The sequence below is a fragment of the Blennius ocellaris genome (assembly GCF_963422515.1).
Source record: "Blennius ocellaris genome assembly, chromosome: 9".
NCBI lineage: Eukaryota > Metazoa > Chordata > Actinopteri > Blenniiformes > Blenniidae > Blennius > Blennius ocellaris.
The window spans coordinates 21,643,812-21,660,551 of NC_137658.1; positions in this window are offsets into that span (position 1 = coordinate 21,643,812).

Genomic DNA, 16,740 nt, shown 5'->3' on the forward strand with positions numbered 1-16,740 from the left:
AACATAAAGACAATTTTAATGTCAGCGTCAATTGAAAAATACAGTGAAAAATCCCAAAAGCTGTTGCATTGTGGGTGTTTTTACAAATTCCCCCTGACAACCTGACTTTGAGGTGAGTTTGATAGCAATGTGGAGCTAGCTTTCATGGCAGCATAACCAGTATTTCAGCTCAGACATCATTGAAGTCTTCTGTCTGCTACTTTTTGTTTGAATTTTTAACATTTTCATCAGTGAGTTTGGCTGGATCTCCAATCCACTTCCTCACATGGGATGGTTTTGGCCCACAAGCATGATTATGAACTCCTCTGGTCTAAGGCATGCAGAGCCCTCATTTGAATATTCCTTTGGACATGTTATGTCCAACATCGTATTATACGTAGTTGACAATATGTTTGAGTTAGGGTGTAAATTCGCACACATGCCAGGTTTTAGTAAATGAGGCCAAAGCATTCTTGGACAAGACAGCAGACCCAGGGTTAGGGTTAAGGTTAGACTTCCTCCTAAAAATGTGCAAGCACCTTGCATGGCAGCTGTCACCGTTGGTCTGTGTGAAAGGGTTAATATGATGACTCATGTTAAGAGCGCTTAGGCTGCTGGAGCAGTGAAATACTCATACTCATCTGCTGTATGAGTCCAGGCCATTTGGCATTCACTCAGCCACAACGGGCTTCAAACGCACAGTATCCTCACAGCAGATCAGAACTGAAAAAAACATTCTGTACAAACTCCTGTGGCTGTTTTCAAAAGGTCATGGTGATTTACTAGGTAATACACTGGATTAAACGACTAAAACATGTTTTGTCTTTCAGGAAAAGTACTGCTGTGGAAGTTGCATCTTGTGGAGGTGACGTCCAGACAAGTTATGTGTGTGTGTGTGTGTGTGTGTGTGTGTGTGTGTGTGTGTGTGTGTGTGTGTGTGTGTGTGTGTGTGTGTGTGTGTGTGTGTGTGTGTGTGTGTGTGTGTGTGTGTGTGTGTGTGCGTGTGTTTGTGTGGGCAGATTTTCAGGACCATTTAGAGGAGGAATTTTCACCTCATTTCACTATCATGGAATATCGCTGAATTCAGGGGTTTGAATAAAGTGCTTATTAGAATGTGAGCATACATCATACAAAGCTGCATCTTATTCCGATTCAGCTCACAAAAAAAATTAAAGGAGAGTGGGAATATGAAAAGACATATGATGAAAAGATGAAGTGTCTGTCTTGGTGACAGCTTGTTTCACAGTGTAAAGAGGAGCTGCTTGGTTTTGCTGGGAGACACACATTTTGAGAAGCCAGCTGCCCTGCTGATCCACTGTCATGAAAAGATCCCAAGAACATCAAGATCCCGAGATCATGGAAGGCTCGTGAGATCGTCAAACAAAAATCAGTTTTTTTCTTTCAGGCCACTGTGGGGAGATGGACAAACCTATTGTCAGTGTGATGACCTCCTTCGTTTGGAGTGTGAGTCTGGACAGTAGACATCAGTCACTGATAGACCGCAGGGCTCCGGGCTATTCTTCACAGAATACAGTTCATCTCACTCTCTGAGAAATGACCCAATGTAGGACATTTCTTCACCATTGTGTGCAAAAAAGATGTCATCATTGTCTCGCCAACAACAGAACATGTTAGATATGTTAAATAACTTAAATATAAGTTAGTTGTTGGAAGATGATGGATGGATGGATGATGGATGATTCCATTCTGGACATGATGTGGATTTACATCAATCCAGAGTTTGATAATAGAAGCTTCCGTGTCATGAAAGAGAATTAACCAAGTGTAGATTTAAACTGAATCAGAATCAGAAATCATTATTGTCATTGTTCCTCTTAGAAGCACAACGGAATAATAAAAAAAAAATGGCAGCTCTAATAAAGAAACAGGCAAACAACAGAACGTGCAAAGATAATTATTGCAAATAAAATTTAAAATCTGTAAAACCACCACCACGGATGATACCACCGCCGTGGTATTATCTGCGAACTTCCTGATGGTGTCGCTCCGGTGGGTGGGGGTGCAGTCGTAGGTGTAGAGGGTGTAGAGGAAGGGGCTTAGCATACAGCCCTGTGGAGAACCCGTGCTGGTGCTGATTGCTGAGGACAGGTGGTGTCTTACTCTCGCCAACTGTAGTAAGATTGTAGGAACATTACTGAGTCAAACAGATGAATACCATTGGACTGGTTTGGGGGATTCAATACAGACATCAGGTGAGAAGAGGTAGAGCAGCTAATGGAATTTTGAATTTAAACTGCACAGGAAGCCAATGTCAACGATTGATGGAGGAACATGCCTTCATATAAAACGAGGTTACTTCCATTCAGGGCAGCAGAATCGTTTTTGTTGACATGTTATAAGAAAGAAGGTGTCTTAGGACTTTCACCATCACCTTCACTCATAAAAGATGTTGTCCATATGTTTTGAAAGAAGTTGGCAGTTTCAATTTCCATCTGTGTGCCCGTCTTCCTATGTACTCATCATCTCTGTGACTCAATGCAGGGGTTTCATCAGGCAGGTTCCAGGACTCACAGGCGGGTCCACAGAACATCTCTATCTAGTGTCTGGAAGCGTTTTCAACTACACACACTTATCCGGATCAAATTTTACATTTACTATTGATACTGTACCTCTGAAATCAGTCCAGCCTACAGGATGATAGGGCTGCTCATTGCAATGTGTTATTTTGGCTAGTTTATGTTGCTCCTTAGTTATTCTGGTGCACTGCGAATTTTCAGTTCTTCAGTTAGTGTTTCAACAGCAGTTTGGGAAAACATTCTGTCTACGGATGAACATCATCCATGTGACGATATGGGAGTTGTGAGAGGTTCCACAAGAGGTCTGGTCACTGTCACTCCTTTCATTGTCATTCAGACCACAAGATATTGTATGCTGATTTTGACGTTCATGTATTTGTGAGTGGGGGGTTGTGTTTGAAAGAGTAGGGCACCCTGATTGTAAAGTTGTTAGATTTTGTGACAACCATTGTATTATGAAGCATTTGTGTTTGCATTTCTGATTTACGTCTAAATGTTTGTTTTGATCATCTATGTTGAGAATCTATTGAACATCACTGACCAGCACTTCTTATTTTCTCCTGACTACTAACTGATGTTATGCATTAGTATATTGTTGAACCTTGAGAGTTCTAATACAGATTGTGAGTATAGAAGTGAACATTTAATTATCTAAATATTCATAGTGAAACTGTGAAGTGTTTTGATTTGAGTTGATTTATTTTAGATTTTTATTTTCTTCTAATTTCATGAACAACCGGAGAGAAAGAAAGGAAGAAAGAATAAAAACTGCAGCAAAGCGACAACTAATTTTTTCTCTGCTCAGTTTTTGCTCGTCTTTTTACGGAAGCTTAATATCACATTATATGATGATGATATTTGTCGTTTTTCTCTCAGACTTTCTCAATAGAACAGTGGCAGTGTCTGCACACATACACACCCACCCACACACACACACACACACACACACACACACACACACACACACACACACACACACACACACACATGCACACACACACATAAAGGCTGACTTGAGTACAGTTGAACAAAGAACCAATGCATTTTTTAAATGTACGTGATTGAAGTGTGTGTGTGTGTGTGTGTGTGTGTGTGTGTGTGTGTGTGTGTGTGTGTGTGTGTGTGTGTGTGTGTGTGTGTGTGTGTCATGACATTTGGTGTTTGTATGAGAGAGCAATTTCATTTGGAAGTCCACATGAGTGTATGATGTGGCTTTTGGTTTCTGGTTGACCAGGTCTGGTTTGATGATGATGATGATGATGACGATTATTATTATTATTATTATTATTATTATTATTATTATTATATTCAGACACTTTAGATCATGATATTATGAGATCAAGAAACAAAAATGGAATGCATGAAATGTCTCATGTCCTTCACTCCTTCCTCTCTCTCCTCTCTTTTTTGTTGCTTGGCGGCCTTTTTTGTGCTTTCTCCTCTCTTTTCTTCATCTCAAACTTCTCCCAGTCACTCTTGGCTCATTCGGCTTGACGGTCCTGTCGATGAGAACCTGGATGTCCAGTGTGGCCTTCCTCTTGTTCTCCATCCCTATCTCCTCCTTGGCCATCCAGGTCTTCTCTGCCTGTTTGGACTTCTTTCTGCTGGACGGTCTCCTCCTTCACCCTATTCTCATTCTGCAGTTGCCCATCCAGATCTTGAAACTTCCACTTCCAGTCAGCTTCCATGATGTGCATCTGGGTCTCCACCTTAGTGAATTCTGCCAGATGTTCCAGGTTCTTTTCCATGAGCGCCGCCTTGTTGTGCTGGGATATGGAGGCTGCTTCAGCTCTTTCCTTAGCAAGGAGGTTTAGTTTTTCCTGGTAGTCCTCATGCAGAGATGGGATTTGTGAAGCCAATTGCTTCTCTCGATTGGTCCAGCGGTCCTCCCACTCCTTGAGGGAATCCTTCACATTAAGCAACATGGTGGTGATTTGCCTTGCGAGATGTTCGACTGTCCTCTCATGAGTATTTCGGAGAGTGTCTTTCGCTGCAGCATCCTTCTCCTGCACAGTGGTCACCGCTTTCTCCTGTTCAGCCTTGGTGGTGTCCATGAAGGAGGTTTAACTTTTTGACCTCCTCAATCTTCTGGCTCACTTCTCTGTGGAGGAGGAGAAACTGCTCTTTGAGGTTGCTGAAGGAGATGCGAGCAGTTTCAGCTTCATCCTGGTGATATTGGAGACTGCTTCTCCTCCTACATCTCTCTCAGGAGTCGATCCTTCTCCTGGAACTCAGAGTCCATTTGCTATTTCTGTTTCTTCACTTAAGTTCCCCATGACGCAATTCGATAGAATGTATAATCATGACAAGAAATGGGAAACCGTGAAGTGGAGCGTGGGGGTCGTGATCAGACAGATCGGACAACAAGCAGAAAAACAAATAATAATACAAATACATTTCTGTGTCTCTCTGCTGTCGTTTGTGGACTCTGTGCCTTCCTGCAGCATCTTTGACAGTCAGTGGTGGACATGGCTACAACCCCCCCCCCCCCCCCCCCACAATCCTACAACACTCACTTAATTGTGCCGCACATGCATGTTTGCCATGTTTGCCAGCTTGCTAATGACTGTATCAGTCATATTTTAATGTTTAGCATATAACCTCACTACTCTATGAGCGTCGCAGCTCGTTAACATGTCGGAGGGCGGGCTTACGTGATGCAGCTGAACGCATCAGTCAGAGCTGTCAGGTGGAAGTGGAGTTTTAACTTTTCAACTGCACAGCTTATTTGTTTTCAGAAATACATTTCTCTGAACTGTTTCAGTTATAAAAGAGTGTTTGTGTCCGAGCTGCGATGTTGGTCTGGTTTTAACTGTAGGAGCTGAAAGCTGTCTGTGCAGACATGAGGCAGCATCACAAGACCATATCTGAGCCAGTGCACGGCAACGCCCCCGTTGAGTTTGTGCCCTGGGCAGTTGCCCACTTTGCCCATAGCAAAATCTGCCACTGCTGACAGTGAAACTATAAGTCTGTGAGCGGTGCTTCCATCAATTCTTTAGTATGAGGATTGCTTTGCTTTCCAATTTCAACGTGTCTGTTGCTCTCTGTCTCTGTCCCACAGGAAGCAGTGTGGGTCTGGATCAGATGATTCTTTCACTCTTGCCTTTGCTTACTTGAGTGGTGTTATTGGGTTTAATGTTTTCATTTTATTATTATATTCAAATGTGTTGTGCTGCTGCAAATAAAAAAGTTAAATTAAAACAAACAAAAAAAACCCCCAGATTTCTTCTCTTAGTCTGGAGACAGCACTGGAACATGAAGTTTATTGACATGTCAAAGTAACTCCCCATGATTCATACACTGCCACTGAGAGCTATCAACACTTTAATGCATTGGCGGATTACCGTGTGAACCATTATGCAGACGATAGGAGGTAATTAAAATTTGATATATGGTTGAATTTATTGGAAGTGGAGTTTACAGATGAGAAATTAAATGAAATGGAGTAACTGGAGTCAATCAGAGAATGTGTTGCTGTTTATGTGCTTGCTGTTATGCTGCTTACTGACAGTTTGGCACCATATTCTATAATACATCTGTACAACCTGTAGTTTTGATTGTGTTTTTTCCTTGCTTGTTGTTTCTGACGTATCATGTGGGCTTTGAAAAGTCTTCCCTCTTATTTCATGTTTTACCACCTCTGAGATTGTCCCAGTAAAGAAGCTACATGAACAGAGAGAGGAACCTTGTTTGACTAGTTCTCAGAGTCACTGGAGGATTTTGCTATGGGTGAAGTGAGCAGCGGCCCAGGAATCTATTCAGTGGCGCACCATGCACAAGCGATAAATAAAGGGATATATAATTGTCTAATTATCATTGTTACTACAAACACGGTTATAAGTTGAGGCAAGCTGCAAAATCAAAACAGTGGAAATTGAACAGAAGCTAGGAAAGCAAAATGAAAGTTCATATCATTATGAAAACCAAACCTGTGGCAGATTGATAGAACATATTAATTCAAAATGCTGGGTTTAGAGAAGTGAATGTTCAAATAATATGAAACCATAACATACCTGGTGGACAAATAACCTCTTCTGTTGATTGCATTATAGACATCTGTTGATCTTACAAAGTGCCTGTGCTGTAACAGATAAAATCAAACTATTTTGTTTTATTTGATTCTGACTGAGATACTAACTACTGTTAAATTGCTGAAACAATATTGTAGAGTCAAGTTGTTATCCACAGTAACACTATAGTTCACTGCCGACAACACTGACTTAAACACAAAGTCCATTCAGTATATTTAAAGGAGTCCTCATCTGGTAGTCTCTTGTATTTAGTCACCCTTAAATTGTTCTTAAAATGTATTAGGATGAAAAAACAAATCAAACATATAGCTTGTTCTGACCCTTTTGTAACTTCTTCTTGCAAGAGTATATGCAAGTTTCTGACCGCTGTTGATGTTAGGGGCACGTAAATTGCCCACAGGAACTGTCAATCATTGATAGCATGGAATAGTGCTCCTTTGCTCAAACTAAATATTAAAATGAGAACCAATTGTGGAGCCATCTACAAACAACCACGCAACAGAAAAAATCATCCCGGTTGACTGTAAATCTCATGTGGTCCAAAATTTGTATTAGCCACATTGGCAGTTGGCTGCAGCTAACCACGAACTCAGGGGTCTCAAACTCAATTCACCTGGGGACTGCTGGAGGCAGAGTCTGGGTGAGGTTGGGCCTCAAAAATTGAAGAATAAAAATCTACCAACTTCATTATTAGCAGTTTTTATGATTTCTTCTGAACATGAAATGTCCTGAACATAAATGGAACATTGAATGGAGATCATGAACGGCTCTTCGAAACATGGTTCGTCGTGACGACTCCTTGCTGCTAGGGAATTGGCAGCGCTTCTTCTTCAAATGTATCTATCTGAGCCACATTGGGCTTGAGAGAAGAAGCAGTTGAGACTCTCAGAATGTCTTAAATAGGGTTCGGCGACGCCTCGGCTCGGAGCCGCATGCGGCTCTTTGGTCCAACACTGCAGTTCACCTCTGTGCGCTGGTGGGCCGGGTCCCATGACAGAGTGCTGTAAAATGTAGGCGGGGTTGTGAACGATGCTACGTGTGGAGGACCTATGCTTCATGTCTGCTGTCTGGCTGTTCATTACACAAAGCTGGTGTAGCTTAGCCTAGCCCCTACCATCACCCCCGACGAAGGATGGCGGGTGGGAGCTGGTTGAGTGGCAACGTGTGCACTAATATTATACTATCATATCAAGGTGGGGGCCACGAAATATTGTCCTGTGGGCCGTAATTGCCTGATGGGCTGTGAGTTTGAGACCCCTGCACTAAATACTATGGCAAAGAAAAGCTTTAAAGTGAAGCAAAAAAAGGAGCTCAATGAGCTTTGTGACCTGGTTCACTATGCTGCTTGCTGCAACGTAATCATCACAAGCTATGAATTCAAAGGTAGGGTGTTTAGTAAAGGCAGTAAAAAAAAGGCAGTCAGAAAGACTATTTCCCATCCTGCTTCAGTGTTCTGCTTGTCCTGCTTGTTGCCTGACAGCAATTAAGCAGAGGATGACAATCCTCTGCTTAATGGTTTACGGTGTCCAGAGGTGGTTTGTGATACCTTGCTTTATAACCGCGGTTCATCTCCAATCAATGTGAAGCTCAAAGGGCAACTGCTTGTTGACCTCTTGATGATTTCTCTGCCTACTCTGTAAAGGCGATTGTATTTTTAATTAAACATTAACACTGCTTTTTATTCCACTTCCAATTGACAAATACAGATTTTCCAACTGTGAGACATTTTTCCTTCAAACAACTTGAATTTGTGATTAAAAGTGTGGTTCCACCCTGGTTGCACTGGGAGTCGAGAAGTATGTGTTATAACAAAGCAGCGGTGCAGAATAGCGCTGCTATTTTTAACGGTGGGTGCTGAAAGGCATATACTTTTGTAACAAGTCAAATGAAAATGGACGTATTAGCAAGTCATAAGTCTCTCTCCATGAAGCAGTTATTATAAATTAAGGCAACATTCAAGTGTACTTGAAAAATAAAAGTGCTTTGACGAGTTTCTAAATTTCTGCAACAGATAATTGAATTAAGAATTTGCATTGTATTTTTGACCATTTCATCAGTAACTATTTATATTACATGTATATACTGACGCTTGATTGCATTGCGGAAATGTCAGTTACATTTCTACCTCTTCCCATGTGTGGAGTTGAATTAATGACACATTTTCACACTGCGAGGTGGCAGACAACTTTAATGGCTGGTTGCAATAAATCAGTTTGGTGTAGACAGCACAAAGCGAGGCCTATTTTTAACCTGCATTCATGCACTGTCAGCCTACACTTCAGTAGACTGACCATTCAGCAGTGTTTCACTTTTATGGGCGTTCTTAATGTCATCTCCATATAAAGAAACACAGACTCCATAGAGGTTCAGGTCGGCGCTCTGCTACAGCTGCCTCACTTTGCTTGTCACTTCTTTGTTGGTAAAACTTTTTCGGTTGGGGAGGTCCATGTTTATAAAAGGGTGAGTTGAGTTGTTTTGCACGTTTTCATTTTTTTAAGTTTGATCGTGAATGATCTCTGGGAAATTACTTTTTTTCTGAATTGACCAATCCCATTTCTCGTATGTGGAGGTGGCAGCCACTTTATGGCACTCCAGGGAGCTGATGGGGGGAGGGGGGTGGGGGTGTCAACGAGGGTGTCAGGCTCAGGGTGACATGTCAGTTGTTGGATTCAATCTTGGAACTCCCAATCCCATGTTGCTCCTCTAACCTCTTGACTCTTCCATGGACATGAACAGCTAAGATCAGTCAGTTTTGGTACTGTTATGCATGCTGCCATGTGGAACTATCCCCATGAAAGATAGTTCATGCAAACATTGGATTTCAAGTGATTGTTGTTTGAATTAGTGCTTGAATTGGAAATGGAGTGATTGAGTGGAGCACTAAACCAAGCAAAGCACATATCAGATATATTACAGTGGAGGTACTCGAAAAGTGTTGATGAAGGAAGTACCTGAACATACTGGAGAGTAACAGCTAATAAAACTGCATTGAACGTCTATGAGTTACTGTACATTTTGACCAGGCTGGATACAAAATGGAGAAACCGTAGGTGTGGTTTCACAATGTTTGTGTTTGCGAATGGAAGTGTCTCAGTATTGTTTGAAGCCTGCCTCATTATCCTTAAGAGATGCGTCCTGACGGGGTGATGGGTGATGCTGATAGAGATGGATGACGTGTGGAGGCAAGGATGTGCAACCTGCATGTGACCAGATGATCAGATCACAGTGTGACTGACATCCCAAAAATATAGATCTATTCCATTGGCAGCTGGTCAATAGAGGGTGCTGGGGTGCTGCCCCCCCTGGTGGAAGCCAGAGGAGTTAAAAAAAAAAAAATATATATAATATATGAATAAACTGTAACACTGTCAACATTTATTATGCCAACAAACTAACAAAGGGTCCCGATCTCTATTTGCTTCCTTTTCTACAGATAATCATCAATAAAAGAGAGGATTTTTTTATTTCTCTCTCTCTCTCTGTCTGCCTCTCTCTCTCTCTCTCTCTCTGTCTGTCTCTCTCGCTCTCTCTCTGCAATGAGCCCCCTGTGGAGGCGGGGCTTAGTAGCAATGACACCAATTACTGATTAACACCAGAGTGACTGACAGAAAATTAAACGAATCAGCATCATTTCATGTGAGTCTTGGGGGCTTTTTAAATCGCCCCTGGCTCACTGATTGGCTTAAAATAAGCTCTTGTTTGTTTTCCCAGGTTTCTACAAGAGGTTGAGATGAAGTCAACAAGCAGTGGGTTCATGATTATTAACTCTGTTACATTTTCTAATTCACTCTTTGAAAGGAGAAACTTGGCTGAAAAGCTGCAGGTCATGTTAAACTTTCTCCAGTATAGTGATCTTTAAATGCACAAAACCAGATGTGTTCACAATTTTGCAAAAGTGTCCACGTTAGTTAATGTTTATAAATGTACAGATATCATCATATTTATTCATGACGGAAAATCTAAGAGCCTAAAAAAGCAGTTTATTTTGCACTTCTTATTTTCAAAGCATTCTAAAATGCTTTTAAAGCTGAATTGATATGTTGTTTGAAAATATACCTGATATATCTTTTGATTTTCCAAAACTCAGACGGTCATTTCCAATAAACCAGCCCCAAATAACATTCATGTTTTAAAACGAGACTGATGAAGCTTCTGCTTCTATTTGTTTACAAGTATGTTAATAAAAGAGTCTATTCGGTAGCTGTTTCGAAGAACCATGTTTCATCACTGAGGCCTCTCTCAATCTAAAAATGGCAAGATTGTTGTAATGTGGTTTGAAATGAAGTTAACTTTGGCTGAAATTGAATAATAATGAAGAGCCCCACCAATGAATTTATCACCAGCCTCCACTGATCTATTCCCTTTCATCAAAGGTACGATTTTAGCAGAAAATGTTTAACTTTAAATGCTTAAACATGCACCAATTTTGTATTAGCGTTCAATAGTAGACTGGATAGATGAAAGAATGAAGCAAGTAAACCTGAGAAAGACTTTGAACCTTTGGTTCTTGAAAGTAAATGGTGAAGAAGAGACAGACAGAGTGCTGGGTAGATAAATGGATGATTGAATTGTCGAAGGGTCCAGAGATGAATGACTAAGACAGAACGATTGGACAAGTGTAATCTGACCATTGCTTTTATCACATTTCCTGAGTGTGTCCTGGTATGCACTCCTATATTTCCTTGTCATGTTACACCACACAATGAACTCACTCATTTTCCATCAGCCCCCTGCTCCGGTCCACTGCTTTCCCCTTCCAGGGGTTTGAATTAGGCCACTTTCAGAACCTAATGCATTACAAATAAATCTTTGCTTTGAATTGTAACGTGAAATGTATTTCTGTGGAATACTTTGACTCAGCTGTGTAGTTTCATCCATTGCTGTCGCATTTGATTATACTGTCTATAATGTCCATAAAATGGGTATTCAGACAAACAATTCGGTACAATTTGCTGGCTGAATTTGTCATCGTTATGGGGTGAGGCTAAACTCTATTGTTCCCTGTGGGGACATTGGGTTGTTTTAGGAGAGATAATAACAGGATACAGGAAAAATTGCAATATTATCGAAGCAAGACAAGGGTAAAATGAATCCCAGAAGCCAAGTCCTTCCACATTTTGTTGGCAGGCCATCATTTTTGAAGATTCTTCTCTAAAGAGAATGTAGTAGGAAGTAGATTTGATAAGAAAATGTGTGGTCCAGCAATGTACAATTTATAAAGGTAATAAACAACGAAATGGACAAATAGTTCTTGTGGGATGAAATTGAGGGTGAAAATACAGGATCATTATTGTGGAAAATATACTGGAAAATATAAATAATAAATATAATTCGTGTCTATATTTAGACAAATCTGAGACAGACTCTAAATGTTGCTCCAAAAACTATCAAGAGGAATGTGAAAAGAGACAGTTGGACCAGCAGAGTTTGGTCATTGTCCCTCATTAGGTGCATCTCTTGTTTACATTTTAATCAATTGTTTGGACATTTGAGTTAACATATAAATATTCTCTCTTGTGGACTACACTGTCCTGTATTGATGCCATTTTAGGATTTACTTTTGTCAATACACTTGTTGTCTGCTGTGTTCAGACTAAAGTCATGTTTATGATATTTTTGTTTAATTTCTTCCTGAAAAAAGTGAGTTCACATTTACCTGGCTGCTTGTGTTCATGAAAGGGAAAAGTTAGCCATGAGCAAAAAGTCCAGGATGCAACATATACTGGAGATATGCATCGTGATGCATCGGGAAATTAAACTGAATCATTGATCAGATAATAGTAATTGACTTGACTCATGGAATGAGACGATGAACAGCCAAAGAATTGACAGTGTCCCTCACATGAAGCAGCTTCCTGATGGAGTCGACGGATTGCAATTTAAGAGTGACAGCTCACCAAATCACCACACCGCCAAATGACCGACCTCCAAGAGAAGAAAAACATCTCACTGTGGAGTCTCTTCATATTGCACACAAAGGGTTTGTTCATTTGGCAATTAAGTTGTGGTTCAAGATGATGTTCACACTGCAGGTGTTGATGCTCAATTCCATTTTTTTGCTCGGATCCAGCTTTTTTGTGTGATTATTTAAATTACATTTTAAATGCGATGTCTATCAGAGTGATGTGTGAACGTGATCAGATCCCAAAGCGCATACGCAGAAGATGCTGCTGACAGAAGTAAATATAGACAGCATTTCCAGTCAGAACCAAGGTTGCCAGATGTGACTTACTGTTTCCAGCCCAAATAAAGTAAAACTCACACATTTCAATAAAAATCCTGACCAAACCTCAGCCTGTTTAGAAATGATGTCAAAACTGTAAAACTACTATATGTGTAATAATGAACATGCCATGAATACACAAATGCACGAAATAAACAAAAATAAAAGTTACAAGAGTTAGGCTCCCCAGTAGAGAAATAACCGAGATCTGGTAATCCATTTTCAAGTGGTTGTGAAATACGAGCAGACAAATTCTAGACTAAATGAGGGAAAGAAGAAGCAGAATGAGGAAAAAAAGAGAGCACAGATTTTAACAGCTTTTAACATTTGAAAAAGGACTTATTCATGACTTCAGTCACGTCAATGAAGAAGCAGCCACATGTAGAATTAAATCTACACGCAGCCTTGATCAAGACCTCACATGCTGGCCCATCAGGGTCGACCTAATTCCTTTAAATATTGATCAAATATACATTTTGAAGGATTTAACAAAAAATTACTTTTAGTTTGAAAAATGTGGGGGCTTTTTTTTTTTTTTTTAAACTGCTTCTTCTATAAAGAAGGAGCAGGACCTCAATCAATTAATTTCTAAAGTAGAAATTGAGCTGAATCTCTTTAAACAATGGACGAGATGAAGATGTGTTGTTGCAATAAGATAAGATAAGATAAGATAAGCTTTATTGATCTCACAATGGAGAAATTTACTTGTTACTTTCAGCTCTTAAGGACACTCATGAGTGGGAAAGGCAAGAAATGTGCAAACAGTTAGATAAGAATAGAGGTATCTTATATACAATGAATATGAAGAACTCTAAGGGCCAAAAGTATTTACAGTAAAAAGTAATAATAAATAAAATAAAAATAGGACTAAAATAAAAAAATAAGATACAAATCATAAACTATAATAAAGTATAATAAGTTCTAAGGGGAGCAAAGTATATAGTCAGATGAAATACAAGGAAATTAAACTATGATTGTGGGGGGGGGGGGGGGGGGGGGGGCAAAGTGTAGAATAAAAGTACAATAAACATACTATAGTAAAAAATAATACCAGTGTTGGCAGTGCAGGTTCAGTCCTAGTACAAGTGGTCAATTGAGTGACGTAGATAAAGTGACGTAGATAAAGTGGCACAGATAAAGTGGCGTAGCTACAGGGGTTATTGCACATAGTTTTTTGCAGGTTATTGCATGTTACTTTACAGTGTGGTTGTACAGTCTAACAGCAGTGGGGACGAAGGACTTGCGGTAGCGCTCCGTCCTGCACTGAGGGTGTCTCAGTCTGCCACTGGAAGAGCTCCTCAGCTCCTCTACAGTCCCGTGCAGTGGGTGGGTGGTGTTGTCCATGATGGATGTGGCCTTAACTACCACCCTCCTGTCGCTCACCTCCTTCACAGAGTCCAGGGGGCAGCCCAGGACAGAGCTGGCCCTCCTCACCAGCTTGTCCAGTCTGTTCTTGTCCCGCTCTGTGCTGCCCGGGGCCCAGCACACGACAGCGTAGTGGAGAGCAGAGGCTACCACCGAGTCATAAAAGGTCCTGAGCAGAGGTCTGCTCACTTCGAAGGACCTCAATCTCCTCAGAAGGTAATAGTAATAGAGGAGGAGTAATAGAGGAGGATTACTATTGCAACAATACCTCATCAGTAGGGTAAAACAAACCTGTGTCACTACGGTCTATTCCCAGTTCCCTATTAGTGGGTGAACAATCCAACGCTTGGTGAATTCTGCCTTACAATGATAGGAGGAGCCTACATCGAAGCAAGGTCACTACAAACACTTGGCCTCCACAAGCCAGTTGTCCTTGTGATAACTTTTCTGATGCCTCCTGCTTAAAATCCACAATCGCCGCTTGTTCAGGGTTTTCTATCACGGCCTTTTTTGAGGAGACGTTTTGGTTTTCCCATGTATTTGAATCAGAGGAGGGAGGTGGCGGGATTTGGCGTTCGTAACTTTGACGGAAAATAAAAACAAAACCGCTCGACTCTTCAAAATGTTTAACAGAATTATCGAGCAGGAGAGTCTCGTATTTCATTTAATTGTGTTTTGAGGGGGGCGCTCATGAGCCGGTAATGGCGTAGGTCGTGTTTGTGGAGGCTCCCGCTAAATCTTGCTAAAAGTATCAAAAACTAGTATTTTTCCGACCTACAGGAATATACCATATACTTCAGAAGGAAGTTAAGAGTGCAGGGTCACGTATTGTGCCCACATTTTTGCTCAGAATGGCGTCCAGCTTACGAAAATATCGATACACCGGAGCGAAAGCTAAGCTAACCAGACCAAATCATTGCAGACTTAAAATCACCAGTTATTTTGTCTATCAAAGAAGACATCTCATCCGTGATAAAAGAGGAGCTCAGGAGAGCGCTCGCGGAGGACTTCGGTGCCATTAATTGTATTTTGTGAAGGCGATACGATATTTGCCCTCTGAGGAGATAGCGTTGGCATGAAGGCCTTTTTTGGGTGAAAATCTTATTTTGACTGGCAAAATGGGGACTTACTGTTGGATTTACGTCCGGGGTATTGGTGCATGATGTTTAGGTCTTGTTGAGACAAACAATTGAATTTTGGTTTGATCCCCCTTCGACATTCCTACAGGTCGCGGTGGGCATTTTAATGTTTGTAGGTGACGCGAGAGATTAATAATAATAATTTTTACATTTCCTTAAATTTTTAGGGTACCAGTAGTTTTGATGAGCATGTCAAATTTGATAAACATTTGAGCATGTTTAGCGGGTCAAATTTGGGCTCAATGACACATCAGGAGTCAAAGAAAAAACAATAACAAACATTACAAATACAATAGGGTCCTGGTCTTTCATGCCTGCTCCTTAAAAATATCATAATTGGTACCACATACAATCGAGGCCTGGGTCTGGTGTGAAAACATTTGGAATTGGATCTTTGACACAACCACAAAACAGGTCAGACATGAGTCAATTGTGAACAAAAAAAAGTCACAATTGGGTGGCATTGCCCTGCAGTGTGAACGAGGCCTTACGCTGCAGACATTTTCAGTCCACAGCTTCATCACAGGTGTCGTTTTCACTTGACTGTATCATTTACAGTGCAGAAAAACCTCATGTTCTCCTGTTTGACAAAAAGCTCCTGGTGCCTAAATGGAATCAGACTGCTTGATTTTTCACCACAATGTAGTATTTACACAGATGGCCTGCTGTTATAAAAAGCAAAAGTACATTTGGGTGCAATAAAATTAATTTGGAAGCACAAGTTTTTCTTCAACGAAAACAGATAAATTCATCACTTGTCCAACCAGGCTGAGGCAGATTGAAAGAACAAATAGGCACTATTGCTTTTCACCCCTGAAATGTTGCTTTTGTACAGTTGACAACAGTGTGTTTTACCAAAATACAGTGAGTAATATAGATTAATAAAAGAGGAACATGCAGCATTCCTTTATTGCTGCCATTAATATCAGAATTAAGTGAATGGCGAGGTTGGAAAATGGTATCATGTTTTGCAGGAAAGAGCCCATCCAAAGTGATATCACATGTAAAAAAAAAACTCATATCACAACTTCCCTTATCATTTGGACTTTCAACACATCTCCAGTAACCCAAGCATTTACCAATGGAAATGGAAATGAGCAGAACACCACAGCTTGTATGTAGGATACTGCCATCAGGGAGCGGAGGAGGAGGAGGACGAGGTTGGAGAGAGGAAGGACGTGTGTGTGAGAGCGAGAGAAAGTGATAGAGAGAGCGAGAGAGAGAGAGTGAATGATAGAGAGGGAGAGAAATGGGAAACATGAGAAAGAGAGGGAGAGATGGAGAACTCAAGAAATCTGTATTTTAAGAGTGTGCCCTGACAAAGTGTATACACCATATCTTCCTGTTAGTTGGACACACACACACACGCACACACACGCACACAAAATTACAACACACTGATATGTGTTGTTCACATTGGTCAAAATAAGCATTCATAATATAATTAATCTGTATCTATCTATGCA